Here is a 17,311-nt window from a genome sequence, read left to right as displayed (position 1 = left end):
CTCTTCCTCCTCCTCCTCCTCTTCCTCCTCCTCCTCTCCTCTTCTTCCTCCTCCTCTTCCTCTTCTTCTTTCCTCCTCCTCCTCCTCCTCCTCCTCCTCCGCCTCCTCCTCCTCCTCCTCCTCCTCCTCCTCCTCCTCCTCCTCCTCCTTCTTCTTCTTCTTCTTCTTCTTCTTCTTCTTCTTCTTCTTCTTCTTCTTCTCTTCTTCTTCTTCTTTCTTCTTCTTCTTCTTCTTCTTCTTCTTTCTTCTTCTTCTTCTTCTTCTTCTCTCTTCTTCTTCTTCTTCTTCTTCTTCTTCTTCTTCTTCTCTTCTTCTTCTTCTTCTTCTCTTCTTCTTCTTCTATTCTTCTTCTTCTTTTCTTCTTCTTCTTCTTCTTCTTCTTCTTCTTCTTCTTCTTCTTCTTCTTCTCTTCTTCTTCTTCTTCTTCTCTCTTCTTCCTCTTCTCCTCCTCTTCCCCCTCCCCCCTCCTCCTCCTCCTCCGCCTCCCCCTCCCCCTCCTGCTCCCCCTCCCCCTCCTCCTCCCCCTCTCCTCCTCCTCCTCCTCCTCCTCCTCCTTCTTCTCCTCCTCCTCCTCCTCCCCCTCCCTTCCTCCCTCCTCCCCCTCCCTCCTCTTCCCTCTTCCTCCTCCTCCTCTTCCTCCTCCTCTCCTCTTCCTCCTCCTCCTCTTCCTCGTCTTCCTCCTCCTCTTCCTCTCTTCTTCCTCCTCCTCCTCTCCTCCTCCTCCTCCTCCTCCTCCTCCTCCTCCTCCTCCTCCTCCTCCTCCTCCTCCTTCTTCTTCTTCTTCTTCTTCTTCTTTCTTCTTCTTCTTCTTCTCCTCTAGAGCATTCAGGATGTAATTTTAAATTTCTGGTATGAGGACTCTCCTAATTTCTTTATGAAAGCACTCCAGTGCTATGTACTTTCCTCTTAACACTGTTTTCATTGTGCCCCATAAGTTTGGTATGTTGTGCCTACATTTAGTTGAATTCTACTAAGTCTTGTTTTATTGGATATTTTCTTTATTTATATTTCAAATGTTGTCCCATTTCCCGGTTTCCCCCTGAAAGCTCCCTAATACAATTCCTCCTCCCCCTGCTTCTGTGAGGATGTTTTCCCCCTCCTGCCTCCCTGCCCTAGTATTCCCTTACAAGGGCCTCTTCTTTCATTGATTCCCAACAAGGCCATCCTCTGCTACATATGAGGCTGAAGCCTAGCCAGATAAATTAGACAACAAAGGGAGGGCAAAGGCACATAAGTTTGAAAGGAAGAAGTCAAAATATAACTATTTGCAGAAGATACGATTGTATACTTAAGTGATCACAAAAATTCTACCAGAGAACTCCTAAACCTGATAAACAACTTTAGCAGAGCGGTGGATATAAAGTTAACTCAAACAAATCAGTAGCCTTCCTCTACTCTAAGAATAAACAGGCTGAGAAAGAAATTAGGGAAACAACACCCTTCATAGTAGTCACAAATATTATAAAATACCTTGGGGTGACTACTAAGTCTTTTAAAAATTATTATTATTGTTATTATTATTATTTTATTAATTATTTTTCTTATTTACTTTACATCCCACTCATATAGAAAGTCTTTTATTTTTTTCTTTATATCCTCTGTGACCCAGAGATAATTGAATAGATTGACTGGTTCATTTTCCATGAGTTTGTAGGCTTTCTGTTGTTTTTGTTGTTTTTGTTGAAGTCCAGCTTTAAATCATGGTTTTCTCATAAGATGTAAGGTGTCATTTCAATTTTCTTATATGTGTTGAGGCTTGCTTTATGTCTCACTATATGCTCAGTTTTGAAGAAAAGCTCTGTGATGTGCTGAGAAGAAGATATAATTCTTTTGTTTTTGGGTGGAGTGTTCTATAGATATCTGTTAGGTCCATTTGATCCATAAAGTCAATTAATTTCATTATTTCATTTTTGTTTGTTTGTTTTTTTTTCTGGATGACTTGTCAATTGGTGGGAGTTGCATCTTACTACTAATGAGTGGGGTTCAGTGAACAATATAAGCTTTAGCAATGCTTCTTTTACAAATTTGGGTACCCTTGCATTGGGGCATAGATGTTCAGAACTGAGATATCATCTTGGTGGATTTGTCCTTGATGAGTACGAAGTGTTCATCCACATATATTTTGATTATTTTTTGTTGGATGTCTATTTTATTAGACATCACAATGGCTTCTCCAGCATGCTTCTTTATCCGTTTTTTGTTGTTGTTGTTGGAAAAAATTTCCAGCCCTTTACTCTGATCTATCTTCATTGCTGAAGTGTGCTTCTTGCATGAAGCAGAATTATAGATCATATTTTCACATCAATTCTATTAACCTATATATTTTATTGTTAAAATATATATTGTTATTTATAATGTCAGCTGATGTTAAGAGATAGTAATCACCAGTGATTGTTAATACCTGTTATTTTGATGGTGGTGGTATTAATGTGTGTGTGTGTGTGTGTGTGTGTGTACATATGCTTCCCTTGCTTTTTTGTTGTTATGGAATTACTCATTTCTTGGATTTTTTTGGGTATAATTACCCTCCTTGTGTTGGCGTTATCATTGTAGTATTTTCTACAGGGTTCTATATGTTGGCAGATATTGTTTAAATTTTATTGTGTTTTGAAATTTCTTGTTTTCTCCATATTTTAATTGAGAGTTTTCCTGTGTATAGTAGTCTATGTGGCATTTTTTTTTTTTTTTGTCTTTGACACTGCTAGACATCTGTCCAGGCCATTCTAGGTTTAAGAGTTTCTGTTGAGAATTTGGGTGCTACTTTTGGCCTTTTCCCCTTACAGCCTTAAATATTCTTTCTTTGTTTTATAGATTTTGTGTTTTAATTTTTATGTGGTAGGAGGATTTTCTTTTCTGGTCCAAGTTAATTGGTATTCTTTAAGTTTCTTGTATGGTTATAGGCCTCTCTTTCTTTAGGTTGTAAAAGTTTTCTTCTATGATTTTGTTGAAAATATTTTCTGGTCATTAGATCTGGGACTCTTCTGTTCCTCTTATTTTTAGGTTAGGTCTATTCTTATTAAAATAGTATTGCAGATTTCCTGGATGTTTTGTGTCAGGAATTCATTAGATTTAACATTTTCTTTGACTGATTGTATCAAAATTTTCTATTGTATCTCCTACATCTGAGATTCTTTCTTCCATCTCTTTTGTTCAGTTGATAATGCTTCTGTCTCTTCCTATTTTCTCCTTTAGAGTTTCTGTCTCTAGGATTGCCTCAGGTTTTGTTTTCTGGTTAGCTTTTATTTCCCTTTTCATGTTTTAAACGTATTTTAAAATTTCTTTAACTTGTTCATTTGTATTTTTCTGCATTTCATTAGAGGATTTGTTTCCTCTTTAAATGGCTCTTCCTGTTTGTATTTTCCTGTATTTCTTTAAGATTCAAGATTTCCTGTATTTTCTTAAGATTTATTCATTTTCTTTAAGGACCTCTATTATCTTTAAAAGATTGGATTTATGGTCATTTTTTGTGCTTCAGTTGTGTTAGGATATCCAGGGATTGCTGTAGTAGGATAGCTGTGTTTTAAAGGTGTCATATTGCCTTTGTTTGTGTTTTTACAGTAGCCCTTAGCCATTTGATTGTCCCTGGATGTATCTGATGTAGCAGTTATTGGGAGGGGGCATAACCTCAAATTTCCTCGTATAATAGTCCTCTGGTGGGTAGCCTTGGGTTGGAAAAAGGAACTTATGTGTCAGTGCAAGTCTCCCAGCAGTTGGATATGTCCCTGGAAACTGAGCAAGTAGAAGATTGGGGTAGGGTGGGGAGGAATTTGAACAGTGGAGGTCCAGGGGGATAGCAGGCTGCTCTGTGCAGATGGACATGCCCTAGAGGACTCAGAAGGCAGGGAAATGGGTACAGGGAGGGAATTTGACCTGTATCCGTCTGGATCAGCATGTCTAAATATGGTTGTTTAAATTTGCATAGCTCAGGAAGTAAAACCATGAAGAAGTGTGGCCTTGTTGGAATAGGTGTGGCCTTGTTGGATGAAGTCCTTCACTCTGTATGTGCGCTCTGAGACCCTCCTCCTAGCTGTATGGAGCTAGTCTTTTTTTTTTTTTGCCTTAAGTAGTGCAAGTTGTAGTACTCTCAGGCCCTCTAGCCCCATGCCGGCCTGGATGCTGCCATACTTCCTGTCATGATGTTAATTGACTGAATGTAGGGGGACAGCTGGCTGCTCCAGGCACCTGGGTATGCCCCAGCATTCTTTGAGGATAGGGGTGTTCTTTCTATTCTTGACTCTAAAGCCATTGTCACATGGCTGAATCTGCTGAGTTCTGCTGCCTCCTGAGGCTGGACTATGGTTACTTTGGTCTATTACATCATCTCAGATTTCTATTTTCCAAATTATTCACTGCTTAAGTTTGGCAGTCCTGGAACTTGCTCTGTAGACTGAACTTAAACACAGAGATCAGCCTGCCTTTGTCTCCTGAGTTCTGAGTTCTGAGACCTGGCTCCTGCCTTTACTGAAAAACATGTTGTAAACAAATTCAAAGTCCCATAGTCCACATTCCAAGAGATGTGCAAGAGGACAGGATGAGGAGGCCAGAGGTGGTAGGAAAGGAAGTGATGGCCATAGGTTGCAATAGGTTTCAAATCAATATTTGACAGGAATCTCCAGATTAGGTTGGGATTTCTCTTCTTCCAACTGTGATGTGTTACTAGAGAAGTTTCTAGAATTCTCATGAAAACAAACATGGGGAGTAGATAGTGTATATAGAATCTGGTAGACACACTGTGGCCTGCATTGTGGAGAGCAGCAACAATGTTGAATCTGTGACACCCATAACTTCAAAAGCTGGGATGTCAGTAAGGACATTAGAGAGAAGGGCAAGTGAAGCCAAAGACCTCAAGTCAGTGTTCTTTCTTGATGAGACCCAGGTAAAACTGGTAAGTGGCATCCAAGTTTCAGAGGAAGGTCCTATCAATAGGGTCAGTTTGTATGGTCTGGGTCTTGTCTCTGTGCCTGAATGTGGGATATGGGGTCCTGGCATATTTTACATGGGGGCTCAGCCTCTTCTAGTCCTGTGTGGGTATGAGGTATAATGGGAGTCCCTAGTGTATCAGAGTGAGGTTTTCTTGGTTTATGAGGACATGGCCATCATTGATCCATCTTCCAAGGAATGGTGGGTGGTGTTCTTGAATGACAGCACACACGTGCACACATGTGTGTGTTTGTGTGTGTGTTTGTGCAAGAGAAAGTGTGTGTGTGTGTTTGTTTGTGTGTGTGTGTATGTGAGAGAGGGAGAGGGAGAGAGGGAGAGGGAGAGGGAGAGGGAGAGGGAGAGGGAGAGGGAGAGGGAGAGGGAGAGGGAGAGGGAGAGGGAGAGGGAGATCCTGTGAATCTTCTCAACCTTCCTACTAAACTCTACTCCCAGGTATGATTATTTTATTTTTTTTAATTAGGTATTTTCCTCATTTACATTTCCAATGCTATCCAAAAAGTCCCAAATACACTCCCCTCCCCAGTCCCCTACCCACCCACTCCCACTTTTTGGCCCTGGTGTTCCCCTGTACTGGGCACACAAAGTTTGCAAGTCCAATGGTCTGCTCTTTCCACTTATGGACGACTAGGCCATCTTTTGATACATATGCAGCTAGAGTCAAGAGCTCTGGGGTACTGGTTCATTCATAATTTTGTTCCAACTATAGGGTTGCAGATACCTTTAGCTCCTTGGGTAATTTCTCTAGCTCCTCGATTGAGGGCCCTGTGATCCGTCCAATAGCTGACTGTGAGCATCCACTTCTGTGTTTGCTAGGCCCCAGCATTGTCTCACAAGAGACAGCTATATCTGGGTCCTTTCAGCAAAATCTTGCTAGTGTATGCAATGGTGTCAGAGTTTGGAAGCTGATTATGGGATGGAACCCTGGATATGGCAGTCTTTAGATGGTCAAACCTTTCATCACAGCTGCAAACTTTGTCTCTGTAACTCCTTCCATGGGTGTACTGTTCCCAATTATAAGAAGGGGAAAAGTGCCCACACTTTGGACTTCATTCTTCTTGAGTTTCATGCGTTTAACAAATTGTATCTTATATCTTGGATATCCTAAGTTTTAGGGCTAATATCCACTTATCAGTGAGTACATATAGTGTGAGTTTTTTTTGTGATTGTGTTACCTCACTCAGGATGATGCCCTCCAGGTCCATCCATTTGGCTAGGAATTTTATAAATACATTCCTTTTAATAGCTGAGTAGTACTCCATTGTGTAAATGTACCACATTTTTCTGTATCCATTCCTCTGTTGAGGGGCATCTGGGTTCTTTCCAACTTCTGGCTATTATAAATAAGGCTGCTATGAACATAGTGGAACATGAGTCCTTCTTACCGGTTGGAACATATTCTGGATATATGCCCAGGAGAGGTATTGCTGGATCCTCTGGTAGTATTATGTCCAATTTTCTGAGGAACCACCAAACTGATTTCCAGAGTGGTTGTACAAGCTTGCAATCTCACCAACAATGAAGGACTGTTCCTCTTTCTCCACATCCTCGCCAGCATCTGCTATCACCTGAATTTTTTATCTTAGCCATTCTGACTGGTGTGAGGTGGAATCTCAGGGTTGTTTTGATTTGCATTTCCCTGATGATTAAGGATGTTGAACATTTTTTCAGGTGCTTCTCTGCCATTCGGTATTCCTCAGGTGAGAATTCTTTGTTCAGTTCCGAGCCCCATTTTTTAATGGGGTTATTTGATTTTCTGGAGTTCAGCTTCTTGAGTTCTTTTTATATATTGGATATTAGTCCCCTATCTGATTTAGGATAGGTAAAGATCCTTTCCCAATCTGTTGGTGGTCTTTTTGTCTTATTGATGGTGTCTTTTGCCTTGCAGAAGGTTTGCAACTTTATGAAGTCCCATTTATCGGTTCTTGATATACAGCACAAGCCTTTGCTGTTCTAATCAGGAATTTTTCCCCTGTACCCATATCTTCGAGGCTTTTCCCTACTTTCTTGTCTATAAGTTTCAGTGTCTCTGGTTTTATGTGGAGTTCATTAATCTACTTAGATTTGACCTTAGTACAAGGAGATAGGTATGGATCAATTCGCATTCTTCCACATGATAACTGCCAGTTGTGCCAGCACCATTTGTTAAAAATGCTGTCTTTTTTCCACTGGATGGTTTTTGGTCCCCTATCAAAGATCAAGTGACCATAGGTGTGTGGGTTCATCTCAGGGTCTTCAATTCTGTTCCATTGGTCTACTTGTCTGTTGTTATACAAGTACCATGCAGTTTTTATCACAATTGCTCTGTAGTACAGCTTTAGGTCAGGTATGGTGATTCCACCAGAGGTTCTTTTATCCTTGAGAAGAGTTTTTGCTATCCTAGGTTTTTGTTATTCCAGATGAATCTGCCGATTGCCCTTTCAAATTCTTTGAAGAATTGAGTTGGAATTTTGATGGAGATTGCATTGTATCTGTAGATTGCTTTTGGCAAGATAGCCATTTTTACAATGTTTATCCTGCCAATCCATGAGCATGGGAGATCTTTCCATCTTCTGAGATCTTCTTTAATTTCTTTCTTCAGAGAGTTGAAGTTCTCGTCATACAGATCTTTACTTCCTTAGTTAGAGTTACGCCAAGGTATTTTATATAGTCTGTGACTATTGAGAAGGGTGTTGTTTCCCTAATTTCATTCTCAGCCTGTTTATCCTTTGTGTACAGAAAGGCCATTGACTTGTTTGAGTTAATTTTATATCCAGCTACTTCACTGAAGCTGTTTATCTGGCTTAGGAGTTCTCTGGTGGAATTTTTAGGGTCACTTATATATATATACTATCATATCATCTGCAAAGAGTGATATTTTGACTTCTTCTTTTCCAATTTGTATCCCCTTGATCTCCTTTTGTTGTCTAATTGCTCTGGCTAGGACTTCAAGTACAATGTTGAATAGGTAGGGAGAGAGTGGACAGCCTTCTCTAGTCCCTGACTTTAGTGGGATGCTTCCAACTTCTCACCATTTACTTTGATGTTGGCTACTGGTTTGCTGTAGATTGCTTTTATCATGGTTAGGTATGGGCCTTGAATTCCTGACCTTTCCAAGACTTTTGTCATGAATGGTTGTTGGATTTTGTAAAATCCTTTCAGCATCTAACGAGATGATCATGTGGTTTTTGCTTTTCAGTTTGTTTATGTACTGGATTACATTGATGGATTTCCATATATTGAACCATCCTTGCATCCCTGGGATGAAACCTACTTGGTCAGGATGGATTATTGTTTTGATGTGTTCTTGGATTCGGTTAGTTAGAACTTTATTGAGTATTTTTGCATCGATATTCATACGGGAAATTGGTCTGAAGTTCTCTATCTTTGTTGGGTGTTTTTGTGGTTTAGGTATCCGAGTAATTGTGGCTTCATAGAATGAGTTCGGTAGAGTACCTTCTGTTTCTATTTTATGGAATAGTTTGTGAAGAACTGGGATTAGATCTTCTTTGAAGGTCTGATAGAACTCTGCACTAAACCCATCTGGTCCTGGGTTTTTTTTGGTTGGGAGACTATTAATGACTGCTTCTATTTCTTTAGGGGATATGGTACTGTTTAGATCATTAACCTGATCTTGATTTAACTTTGGTACCTGGTATCTGTCTAGAAACTTGTCCATTTCATTCAGGTTCTCCAGTTTTGTTGAGTATAGCCTTTTGTAGAAGGATCTGATGGTATTTTGTATTTCTTCAGGATCTGTTGTTATGTCTCTGTTTTCATTTCTGATTTTGTTAATTAGAATACTTTCCCTGTGCCCTCTAGTGAGTCTGGCTAAGGGTTTATCTATCTTGTTGATTTTCTCAAAGAACCAGGTCCTCGATTGGTTGATTCTTTGAATAGTTCTTCTTGTTTCCACTTGGTTGATTTCAATCCTGAGTTTGATTACTTCCGGCCGTCTACTCCTCTTAGGTGAATTTTCTTCCTTTTGTTCTAGAGCTTTTAGGTGTGTTGTGAAGCTTCTAATTTGTCCTCTCTCTAGTTTCTTTTTGGAGGCACTCAGAGCTTTGAGTTTTCCTTTTAGAAATGCTTTCATTGTGTCCCATAAGTTTGGGTATGTTGTGGCTTCATTTTCATTAAACTCCAAAAAGTCCTTAATTTCTTTCTTTATTCCTTCCTGGACCAAGTTATTGGGAAGAGTGTTGTTTAGTTTCCATGTGTGTGTTGGCTTTCTAATATTTATTTTGTTATTGAAGATCAGCCTTAGTCTATGGTGATCTGATAGCATGCATGGGACAATTTCAATATTTTTGTATCTGTTGAGGCTTGTTTTGTGACCAATTATGTGGTCAATTTTGGAGAAGGTACCGTGAGGTGCTGAGAAGAAGGTATATCCATTTGTTTTAGGATAAACTGTTCTGTAGGAATCTGTCAGAACCATTTGTTTCATAACCTCTGTTAGTTTCACTGTGTCCCTATTTAGTTTCTGCTTCTATGATCTGTCCATTGGTGAAAGTAGTGTGTTGAAGACTCCCACTATTATTGTGTGAGGTGCAATGTGTGCTTTGAGCTTTACTAAAGTATCTTTAATGAATGTGGCTGCCCTTGTATTTGGAGCATAGATATTCAGAATTGATAGTTCCTCTTGAAAGATTTTACCTTTGATGAGTATGAAGTGACCTTCCTTTTCTTTTTTGATGACTTTGGGTTGGAAGTTGATTTTATTAGATATTAGGATGGCTACTCCAGCTTGTTTCTTCTACCATTTGCTTGGAAAATTGTTTTCCAGTCTTTCATTCTGAGTTAGTGTCAATCTTTTCTCTGAGATGAGTTTCCTGTAAGCAGCAAAATGTTGGGTCCTGTTTGTGTAGCCAGTCTGTTAGTCTATGTCTTTTTATTGGGGAGTTGAGTCCATTGATATTAACAGTTATTAAGTGAAAGTAATTGTTGCTTCCTTTTATTTTTGTTGTTAGAATTGGCATTCTGTTCTTGTGGCTGTCTTCTTTTAGGTTTGTTGAGGGATTACCTTCTTGCTTTTTCTAGGACGTGGTTTCCGTCTTTGTATTGTTTTTTTTTTTTTTCTGTTATTATCCTTTGAAGGGCTGGATTTGTGTAAAGATAATGTGTGAATTTGTTTTCATCGTGGAATACTTTGGTTTCTCCATCTATGGTAATTGAGAGTTTGGCTGGGTATAGTAGCCTGGCCTGGAATTTGTGTTCTCTTAATTTCTGTATAAGGTCTGTCCAGGCACTTCTGGCTTTCATAGTCTCTGGTGAAAAATTTGGTGTAATTCTGATAGGCTTGCCTTTATATGTTACTTGATCTTTTTCTCTTACTGCTTTTAGTATTCTATCTTTATTTAGTGCATTTGTTGTTCTGATTATTATGTGTCGGGAGGAATTTCTGTTCTGGTTCAGTCTATTTGGAGTTCTGTAGGCTTCTTGTATGTTCATGGGCATCTCTTTCTTTATGTTTGGGAAATTTTCTTCTATAATTTTGTTGAAAATATTTGCCGGTCCTTTGAGTTGAAAATCTTAATTCTCATCTACTCCTATTATCCGTAGGTTTGGTCTTCTCATTGTGTCCTGGATTTCCTGGATGTTTTGAGTTAGGATCTTTTTGCATTTTGTATTTTCTTTGATTGTTCGGCCGATGTTCTCTATGGAGTCTTGTGCACCTGAGATTCTCTCTTCCATCTCTTGTATTGTGTTGCTGATGCTCGCATCTATGGTTCTAGATTTCTTTCCTAGGGTTTCTATCTCCAGCGTTGCCTCAATTTGGGTTTTCTTTATTGTGTCTACTTCCGTTTTTAGCTCTTGGATGGTTTTATTCAATTCCATCACCTGTTTGGTCTGGTTTTCCTGCAATTCTTTAAGGGATTTTTGTGCTTCCTCTTTAATATCATCTACCTGTTTAGCAGTGTTCTCCTGTATTTCTTTAAGTGTATTATTAAAGTCCTTATTGATGTCCTCTACCATCATCATGAGATATGCTTTTAGATCCAGGCCTAGCTTTTCCGGTGTGTTGGGGTGCCCTGGACTGGGCGAAGTGGGAGTGCTCGGTTCTGATGATGGTGAGTGGTCTTGGTTTCTGTTAGTAAGATTATTATGTTTACCTTTCGCCATCTGGTAATCTCTGGAGTTAGTTGTTATAGTTGTCTCTGTTTAGAGATTGTTCTCCTGGGGATTTTGTTAGCCTCTATCAGCAGACATGGGCGACAGGCTCTCTCCTCAGAGTTTCAGTGGTCAGAGCACTCTCTGCAAGCAAGCTCTCCTCTTACATGGAAGGTGCACAGATATCTGGTGTTTGGACCTCCTTCTGGCCGAAGATGAAGGCCCAAAACAGGACTTTCCCTGAAGCTCTGTTTCTTTGGCGGGTCACAGAAGCTGTCAGCTTGTGTGGTGCACACTCTCACCTGTGCAGACTATGTTCGGTGGAGTGCCAGAACCAAGATGGCTACTGCCAATCTAGAGGCAACAGCCTCTCAGGCTGGGTCTACACCTGTCCTCTGGCCAGGAAGGTGGCCGGATGTCTGGGACCCGAAAAGGGTGCTGCCTCAGTAGCTCTGTGGCCCCCGCCTGTCCCAGAAGCTGTCAGCTTCTGTGGTGCACACTCTCACCTGTGCAGACTAAGTTCCTAAGTTCGGCGGAGTCCCGGAACCAAGATGTCTTCTTCTGTTCCTGAGGCACAGGGCTCTCGGGCCGGGTGGACACCTGTCCTCTGTCCTGGAGGGTGGCCTGATGTGTAGGGCCTGAAAAGGGTGCTGCCTCAAAGGCTCTGTGGCTCCTGCCTTTCCCACAAGCTGTTAGGTTCTGTGGTGCACACTCTCACCTGCGCAGAATAAGTTCCTACGTTCGGCGGAGTCCCAGAACCAAGATGGCTACCGCAAATCCTGAGGCCAAGCGCTCCCGGGCCAAGAAGACACCTGTCCTCTGGTCGGGAGGGTGGCCGGATATCTTGAGCCTGAAAAGGGTGCTACCTCAGAGGCTCTGTGATTCCCACCTGTCCCAGAAGCTGTCAGCTTCTGTGGTGCACACTCTCACCTGTGCAGACTAAGTTCAGCGGAGTCCCGGAACCAAGATGGCTACCACTGATCCTGAGGCAAAGGACTCCCGGGCCGGGCAGAGACCTATCCTCTGGCCGGGAGGCTGGCCGGATCACCTGAAGTCTTAAGATCCCGTGGCTGGTGTTTTGAGTAGCTGGCGGGTGTCAGCCAACTCTGTGCCCTAGCTACTCCGGTGCTGGTCGGCCCGGAAGGGGCTTGTGCCCTACTCAGGCTGGGTTTTCTGCTTCCTTAACTAATGCAGTCTGAGGTCCTGCGCGATTGGATTGGAGCAGATGCTGTGTTCCACTCACCAGAAGTCTTAAGCTCCTGTGGCGGGTGTCGTGGGTAGCTGGCAGGTGTCAGCCGACTCTGCGCCCTAGCTACCCCAGTGCTGTTCGGACCGGAAGGGGCTTGTGCCCCTACTCAGGTTGGGTTTTCTGCTTCCCTAACTAATGCAGTCTCAGGTCCTGCGTGATTGGATTGGAGCAGATGCTGTGTTCCACTCACCAGAAGTCTTAAGATCCCATGGAGGGTGTCGTGGGTAGCTGGCGGGTGTCAGCCGACTCTGCGCCCTAGCTACCCCAGTGCTGGTCGGCCAGGAAGGGGCTTGTGCCCCTACTCAGGCCGGGTTTTCTGCTTCCCTAACTAATGCAGTCTCAGGTGCTGTGTGATTGGATTGGAGCAGACATGATTTTTTTTTTTTTTGTCAATTTAAAGCCTTGGAATATGGTCAATTGATTCCTTTTGACTACCACAAATGACTTTGAAGAGAAAATGGAGCATAGATAATCAAATCAAGGTGGAGACTCTAGATCTCGTGTTTAGAATCCTAGAAACCCCATGGTGACCCTAGGGGCCTGTACAAGAGTTCACTCTGATGGTGACACAGTGATGGAGAATTTCTTTGCTAAAGATTTAGATAGAGTGATGCAGAGACAGGTTTATGGATAGCTTTGAGGAGGTGGGAAGGAAAGCTAAAGATCCAAAGATGCATTAAAATTATTATTATTTAAACTTTTTATTGTCTTTTTCATGAATTATATATCATGTACCCAAATCCCACTTTTCTCCTCCTCCTCCTCCTCCTCCTCTTCCTCCTCCTCCTCATCTCATCTCATCTCATCTCATCTCATCTCATCTCATCTCATCTCATCTCATCTCATCTCATCTCATCTCATCTCATACCCACCTTCCAACATTCCAACCTTCTCTGAATCAGAGGGGGGAAATGCTTTGTCATGCAAGCTGTACTGTATTACAGTGTGTCCTACAGTATTCCCTTTTCTCCACATATTTCTTTCAAATGTTCATTGCAATAACTGGTTGGTCTGGTGTGAGACCGCTGAATTAAGCTACTCTATCAATACTGGCACCTCACTGGAACTCTTCGCAGATATCTTATTTTTACCCTTTGTCATGGAGATCATGTAGTTTTGGATTTGTAGGACCAGCCTCTTCAAGCACTTTAGCAGTTCATTGATGGAGTTGGCCAATCCAAAGCCTTAGATCTGGGCTGAGAAGTATCTGAGTCTGTCAGCCTGCCAGCTCTCCCACACTTATGTTCTCAGTGCTGCCTCAGAATTAAGGCCTGTTACCAGGGCCAGCTCTACCCTGCTGCCCAGGTAAGCTGCAGGGCCTGCTCTCCCAAGTGCTGCAGCTGGTGAGGGACATGGCCAGTTCTCCCAGTCTCATGACCCTGGACACAACTCTCCTGCCTGCCACAGATAGTGGCAGATGAGGGAAGGGAAGACTGTTTCTCCCTCATGTGTGCCACTTCCAAGCAGGCAAAAGGTAGTACCAGCTCTGCTCTGATGCCCAGGCAAGTTTCAGGGCTCTTCTGATTGATGCAGACAATGAAGGGCAGAGACAGTTCTCTTGCTTTCATGTACCCAAATCCAGTTTTCATGCCTGTCATTGATGGCAAAGGGTGTGATTTGGTGAGGGTGTCTCTCTATCTCCCACACTGCCCCACAGCAAAGAAGCTGTGGTGCCAATTTGCCCACACTACTGCCATCAGGGTCAGCTAGAATTTGCTGCACAGGTAAGGCACTATAGCAGGGGAGGGGCAGGTCCAGCTTTCCTTCTCTGAAGACCCCATCAGGACCATCTCCCCTTTTGTTGATAGTAGTGAGGGCAAAATATAGGAGATATCTTCCTCACTACCTCCCCCTTTCATCCCTCCACACAGCAGACAGGCAACAGGGCAAGTTCTTCCATGTTTGTGTCCTTGTGGTTAGCTCATCTGCCCTTCCCACATCCATGATCACCTTTACTTTGTTGCCCAGGTAAGGTGTACTGTATACTCTCACAAGTGCTGTGGCAGGTGAGGGGCAGGATGAGCTCTCCTGCCTGTTATAGGTGGCAAGATGTGTGTGGCAGGCATCTCTCCATTGCCTATGCCATCATAAGTTAGAGATGTAGAGGGCTCAATACTTCCATGATCATACTCCTGGTTCCAGCTTACCTGTGACCTTGCCATCAAGGTCAGTTCTACTGGTCTTCCCAACTGAGGAGCAGGGCTGATTTTCTTGAGTGTTGCAGTTGGTAAGGGGCAGGCTCAGTTCTGCTCTAATGATTCCAGAGTTAGGCCTCTTGCCTTCCATAGATGTGAAAGGTAAGGTGGGAGTAGTGTGCCTCTCTCATTGATGCCATCTCATTGGAAATGAGTGGTTTAGCCAACTTCCCCATGCTGTTATCCTTGGGGCTAGGTTACCTGCAAATACTACATTTAGCAGAGAACACTTCCCTGAGTATTGCAGTTGGCTAGGTGTGGTGTCAGGTCACCTGCTCTCACGCTCCCCAGAATAGTTCTTAAAAGATGCTCCTATGAGGGTTAAGGCCCATTTTTGTACAGCACTTAAACATCTCTATGTTGCTGGGCAGAAGCATAGACCAAAATCTTCAGCCCAGCTTTTCATGGTAATAGGCCTTGCTGCATAGGGCCATAGACCCAGACATGACTCCTGGTGGAACCATAGGCCAGGAATCCACCACAGATCTAGGTGTCATCACTGGATTCTCACATCAAGCTGTGGATATGGCTTTGTGTATGTGTGTGTGTGTGTGTGTGTGTGTGTGTGTGTGTATGTGTGGTTTTGTGTGTGTGTGTGTGTGTGTGTATGTGCAAGGGTATGCATGCACTGACATGATCTATAGTCAGCTGGAAACTCATCCCCTAAGCCTGCAATGTTTCCTTGAGATAGTGTTGTGTTGTTGAGTGCACAAGACATAAGGGATCCAACACAATTTTGGGATGTTCATGATTTCCCTTGCACATATAAACACTTCCCTGGGATCTTGAAGTGTCTTTCTGCTCCCCCATACTTCCTTGTATAAGAACATTCAAGAACTGAATGAATTCACTACTGAGAATATGATAGATGCCAGCAAAGATTGTACCCAAGCACTCTTCAAACCTTAGCTGTCTCCTCCCTTCACATAAACTTAGAAGAAATTATCAAAGATCTCAACAAATGCAAAGACTTCTGCTTGAGTCTCACTCTATCTTAAAGCTAGACTTCAAATAAACATTGTCCTATCCAAAACCATTGCTTTATAAATGAATATAACATGTTCAGGGGGAGCAATTTATCCAAGATCATATGGAGACATCATCCTGAAAAAGTGTTGGTATATCAGTTCTATTTTTAACTCTTTCTTAGTAAAATATAAGGTGTCTGGGAAGGTGTCCAAACGTTGAATGAATTTCTACCTGCCAATCTTCCCATAGGCAAATCTCTCTGACAATTAGAAAATAAACACCAGATGAGTTGTCTTTATAAAGAATCCATGGGCCATCCTTCTAGGTACTTGCGTGATGATTGACAACCCTGCATCTTAGTGAAGTCCTTTCCATTTTCCTTTTTTCCACTTTGTTTGATATATGTGTGTCATGTACCAGCATATGTATATGTGTTTTTGTATGTATGTGCCTACCTGTGTGTGGAAGTGCATGTGAGAATTCACCTTTTAGTGCAAGTCTATAATTTATGTTAGATGTCTTTCTTGAGCGTGCTCCACTTTACTGAGGCAGGGTATCACTAGACCCAGAGCCTAGGCTAACCATATTTCCCCAGAGATCCCATGTCTGCCTCACATGTGTTGGGATTACACAGAGAACCAAAGTTTCCTAACTTTTATATTATGTCTGGATTCTGAACTTCAGTCACTATTCTTGTATAGCAAGTAGTTTATTGATAGAGCCATATGTCCAGTTCCTTTGTGAAGAGTTCTGAAAGCTCATCCCTGTCAGTAAGATGTGTATGTGTGTGCTGCATATGTTTGTGTTGTAGTCTAGGCTGTCTTAAATCTTGGTAGCCATAGCTAGCTTCAATCTCATAATGGTTCTCTAGTCTCACCCTTTAGAATGCTAAAACCACTGGTGTGAGCCACCATGCCTGGCTTGACTGTCATTTCTGGAGACCCCTGTCCAATTATCTAATATACAATCCAAGCAGAGCCTGACGGTGTGATGAGCAGCCACCAATCTTCCAGTCTTTGTACACTGGGCACACAAGCCTTATACTCAAGCTTCCATCCATGAGATTTGGAGATATGGTGATTTCACCCATATTGGTGTCTCTCTGTGTCTATCAGAACCTTCTTCTAGGTGCATGGAAATATATTTAAAAGTAGTTGTTTGCTCTAATATCGAATGCAAACACACTTTTCCCCATTCCAAACATGACATTCTTTCTCCAAACATGACATTCTTCCACATCCTCACATCTTCTTATAACTTTGCTTACTTGAAAATTGTTTGACTTTTCCTAGGGATATTTGTAAAAAACATTCATACCAGATAGGTGATGGATGACAGAAAAAATAAGTGACCACACCGGAGTCTGTCTCAGTGGATCAGTGTCTTATTGAAATCACTTGTAGGAGCATGGGGAACAGCTATTATATAGGGGCTTGGATGGCGCAAAGAAAACTGAACCACCCAAATTCCAACCGAGAACACATGAGTACTCATGAAACCTTTGTCTCTGAAGCTTCCTGTCAACCTACAGGCAACATTTGCTGATTTTATAATCATGTGAATTTGGCACCTTTCTGAATTTTATAATCATATGATCCTTCACTGTTTCTCTAGGAGAGCACACTTTAGTTGATATGAAATAGCTTCATAACCCTTGAAAATATAGTGAACCAGAGACACCCAGAGAAATATAGAGGATCAGACCAAGAGAGAGGATACAGCAGTAAAGGCTCATTTAATGGGAGATACACACACACACACACACACACACACACACACACATACACACAGAGCAACACACACCCCCCGACACACACACACACCCCGACACACACACACAGAGACAGACAGAGAAAGAAAGTAACAGAGA

This window comes from Mus caroli, unplaced genomic scaffold, assembly GCF_978045245.1.
Source record: "Mus caroli unplaced genomic scaffold, Mus_caroli_1 scaffold_8, whole genome shotgun sequence".
In the NCBI taxonomy this organism is placed as follows: Eukaryota; Metazoa; Chordata; class Mammalia; order Rodentia; family Muridae; genus Mus; species Mus caroli.
The sequence above is the reverse complement of the archived record's forward strand: the minus strand, read 5'-3'. Positions refer to the sequence as shown.